Consider the following 5000-nt stretch of genomic DNA (forward strand, 5'->3'; position numbering starts at 1 on the left):
TATTATTATTATATTATTATTATTATTATTATTATTATTATTATTATTATTATTATTATTATTATTATTATTATTATTATTATTATTATTATTATTATTATTTTTTATTATTATTATTATTATATTATTATTATTATTACTATTACTATTATTATTATTATTATTATTATTATTATTATTATTATTAACTACTATTATTAATGTTGTTATTACTATTTTTACTATTATCATTGGAAGGAATATTCTGAATTTTATGAATATAGAATAAATACATTACACTGTGTAAATTTTGACTATGTACATTACATTTTATCTCTGGTCACTTGGCCGGCTGTCGTTTTGTTTTGATCATATCATATTGTTTATCAATATATTGTCCTCATCATTTGGTGATAATGCATACAAGTATTATTATAGTAATTATTGTTATGATTATTATTATTATTATTATTATTATTATTATTATTATTATTATTATTATTATCATCATCATTTCCAATTTTTCATGGTTGTGGTTGTGTTAAATTAAAATTTTAAAGTAAGAGTGGTTTGATTGGTCGATTGATGGAACAATTTTATCCATGGATTACATTGAGATTTTATGTCATTTGCTTTCATTCACGTCTTATGTTTTTCAATCAAAACAATTTACATTTCACTACTCCCGCATCAAGTTTCTTTCAAAATAATATTTGATAATCATACTATTTCCCCATTCGTTTTGACGATTCCCTGTCTTATTTTTTATTTTTTATGTTTTTAAAACAAATTATTGCTTTTGTTATTTCAATTTATCATTTTTTTTAATGTTGTTCTGTAAGGGACTGAAGTAAATTACTGTAGTAGGTTATAGTATCTTTGTTTTTTTTTTTTGTTTTTTTTAAAAGAAAATTGATGATGTTAGTAAATTTACATTTCACATCATTATTGGTTGTTAAGCATCTCGATTTTCTTTACTAGATCAAACTTGTGGAAAATTGGTTTATGAATTATAGAGGCAGAATTAGTAAAGCTTGCTAGTATTCAAGGGGTTTAGCAACTTAAGATTTGCTTGAATGGAATGAAATATCAATATCATAAAACGGATTCATAATAAAAAAAAAATTACATTAAAAAAAAAAATCCAAATTATTCAGCCTCATACAGTTGAGCTATGTGGACTAATAAAGCGTTTTGGCTCTTTTATTCCGGCTTAAGAATGTTGATAGCGCCTTTCACAATTCTATAAGTAGACCGAAGACAAATGGTAAAGTTAGGCAGATAATGTTTCATAATATTTTATTTTTTACATTTTTCTTTTGTCTGTAGGAAAGTGAGTCTGAATGTTACTAAGCCAACGTTTTTTATTGTTTTTTTTTTGTAAATTATTTTTACTTCTTTTTCTAGTGAAGAGTTGAGAAGATATGGTTGACATTTCTATCACTGATGGCAATGGTTCAGTTCTGTCTTTCCTGATGATATGTCCGAAGAAGCTTAGTCGATCTTCTATTATTCTTTTGTTTTATATTTTTCAATTGAGCCGAGTCACTGTTCGCCTCCACGTCCATCGTCCATGATTGCCTAGGTTTACCGACTGCCGTTTTCGCTTGAACCCCCCCAGTGTGGTGTGTTTTATTTTCGTCCCTACCTAAGGCGGACGCTGAGACCTAGACAAATCAACGGGTCGGTGGAATTGTGGGATTGATTTGCCAGCTGTGTTGCCGATTGTCATCTAATTGATTTTTAAAAAAATCTGACCAATCATCCAAATGGGGTATTATGTCGAAATGAAACACATGCCGAAAAAGTGCATTAAAAGTTAAACGTTAAATGACCGACAGTATATGATAAGGTAAGATAAGATAAGATGAACTTTATTCATCCATTCTAGTATTGCCATAGAGTAATGAATTTCTAAGAATAATTAAGCAATTAATAGTAAAAAGGAAATATTACCTAACAATAATTGCCTATTTGGAGAATAAAGATTATTATTATTATTATTATTATTATTATTATTATTATTATTATTATTATTATTATTATTATTATTATTATTATTATTATTATTATTATTATTATTATATATTATTATTATTATAATAATGACACGGAAGTAAACCAACAAAAATCTTAAAAAAATTAAACACATTAAATGTGGGTTTTTGGACTATGTTCAACTGTATTCATTTTTCATATTATTATTTATTATATACTTTTACCAAGTTTTGTTTGTATTTTTGGAAGTAAATTAAATTTTCATCACATAAGTTACCCTAAAATAAAAAAAAAATACATGAAAAAGAATCAACAAAACAAAAAAACTTGAGTATATATATATAGCGCAATATTCACTCAATGCGCACAATAATTGCCTATTTGGACAATAAAGATTATTATTATTATTATTATTATTATTATTATTATTATTATTATTATTATTATTATTATTATTATTATTATTGTTATTATTATTATTATTATTATTATTATTATTATTATTATTATTATTATAACTGCACAAACACAATAATACTACTTTTGAGGTGATTGGTCGCAATTTACGATTTCTAAATTCATCTTCATCATCTGAGCACATTGCTGCTCGTGTCTAGTCATTGTCATCGGGTGGATGAATTGAATCTGTTTATCTTTGGCTTTGTCTATTTTCTTTCTTTCTTTCTTTCTAGATTTGCTATTTTAGTCAATCACCTCTTTTCGTTGTCATTGGTTGGTTGATTCAACGAGTACTTAGACAAATCCAGTTAGATGTTTCATTGGATACGTTTTTCAGCGTAGTTGCAAATATTATATTTAAATAATATTAATTCTCTTTAAAAACAAAGAAAATAAATTCAGTTAAAGTCTAGTAATTGTTTTCCTTTTTTGTTTTTGTTTTTTGTTTTGTTTTACTGTAAAACCATTTTTTTCACCATTTTCACCCCATGAGTGTCTGTCTAATTTTTCGAATATTTTTATTTGTTACGAGAACTGATTAAAATCATAAACAATCATTTATTGGGGGCTCTTTTTTTTATATGTTTAACACCTGTTGATTTGAGTGCATTAGAGTTAGAGGGACACATTATTAATTATTATTATTATTATTATTATTATTATTATTATTATTATTATTATTATTATTATTATTATTATTATTATTATTGTTATTATTGTTATTATTATTATCATCATTGTTACTCCTACTACTACTACTATCATGATTATTAGTATTATTATAATTAAGTGCTGAGTTAAAGCACAGAAAGGAGCTAACGAGTTGCGCTTTAATTTAATTTATTTGGAATTCAAAGTGTTATTTGCCGATTGCCTCTGTGACAAAATCCATGAATGATTCGGTATAACATAATAATATAGTCACGATAATATAATCTATGACTCATTGTCACAAGATGCTATTATGTCAGGATGGTTATGATTCTAAAAATATTGAATTATTTTATTTGAAGATTTTTTTGTATAAGACTTACGTTGATATCCTTTTTTGTTCTATTGAAAAGAATTGATAAAAATTCGCCATTCTGGTAAAAAGCTAAGATTTCATATTTTCAAGTTTAGAATCCTTTTTTAAAAAAAATATCTTTGCATCTGGGTTACCCTTGACATGATACCGTTTTGTAGCTGTGGGACAGGACATGACACCACTGCCAAAATTGTCTCACCGTCTTTAAACAAATGCAGCTTTCTTCACGTCAATGTTTTTTTCTAAAGCTTTGACGATGATCGAAAACTGCTTTAAACTTAAACGAGTGTGTCACACTTCTATTGTTTTTTTTTGTTTTTTTTTTTGTTTTTTTTTTTGTTTAAAAAAATTTAAATACTGTACTGGGGGTTACATAAATTTTTGTCATGAGAGAGTGATATATGTATATGTATATATATATATATATATATATATATATATATATATATATATATATATATATATATATATATAATATATATATATATATATATATATATATATATATATATATATATATATATATATATATATATATATATACTATATTCTGTTATATTATAACATTTTAATTTTTTTGTTATTTTTGTTCATGATGTATTACGATTGTATTGCTGATTCATTATTCATTATTATTCTTGATTACAACAAAAAGTGCAATAATTTTTCCCATTTTATAATCAAGGTGGTGCTGACCGGCTACGAATGCAATGAATGCTGGGGACAAGGAGGAGGGGGAGGAGATTTTTAAAAATTAATCGAGCCAAATGAAACTTTAACGATTTGACACGATGTACAATGAAGGGGGGAAATAGAGAGGAGGGTGGGTGGGGGGGGGGGGGGGTGGTGGTTGGGATCCAACCCGTTTTCAAAATTTAAATAAATAAAAAAAAATAAAATTCCCTTTATTTATCCCATCAGGGAAATTTGTCTCTAGGGTCTATTCCAAGGGATGACTGGAATAACCCAAGTGACAGCTGGGGTGATCGAATTGTAAAAAAAAAAAAAAAGTCGGTGCGGAGAGAGTTATAAAGTATACCAGCAGCCCTTATCACAGAACGAATGTGTGTTTATTTATTTATTTATTTATTTATTTATTTATTTATTTATTTATTTATTTATTTATTTATTTATTTTATTTATCAATTTATATATTAATTAATTAATTAATTAATTAATTAATTAATTAATTAATTAATTAATTAATTAATTAATTAATTAATTAATTAATTAATTTATTTATTTATTTATGAGCTGATTTGCCAATTAACATCAACCATTTGAAAAGATTTATCATATTATTATTTTTTCTAAATAACTATGTGGTCATTTTCTCATATCTCATTTAAAATAAAAAAAGGAGGAAAAATAAAAAAAAAAACCCCGAAAAGAATGAAAAAAAAACAAAACAAAACAAACTACCATGCGCTATGGACTATGGAAAAGGCAGTGTCGTGTGCTTGTTGCTTGTTGCTTGTGGTCATCGTTTGTACTGTTATACCATATTGAAAATACTGTATATAGGCAGATGTTCACT

Source organism: Berghia stephanieae, chromosome 15 (genome assembly GCF_034508935.2).
Source record: "Berghia stephanieae isolate SIO BIC M18660-M18661 chromosome 15, UCSD_Bste_1.3, whole genome shotgun sequence".
Classification (NCBI taxonomy): domain Eukaryota; kingdom Metazoa; phylum Mollusca; class Gastropoda; order Nudibranchia; family Aeolidiidae; genus Berghia; species Berghia stephanieae.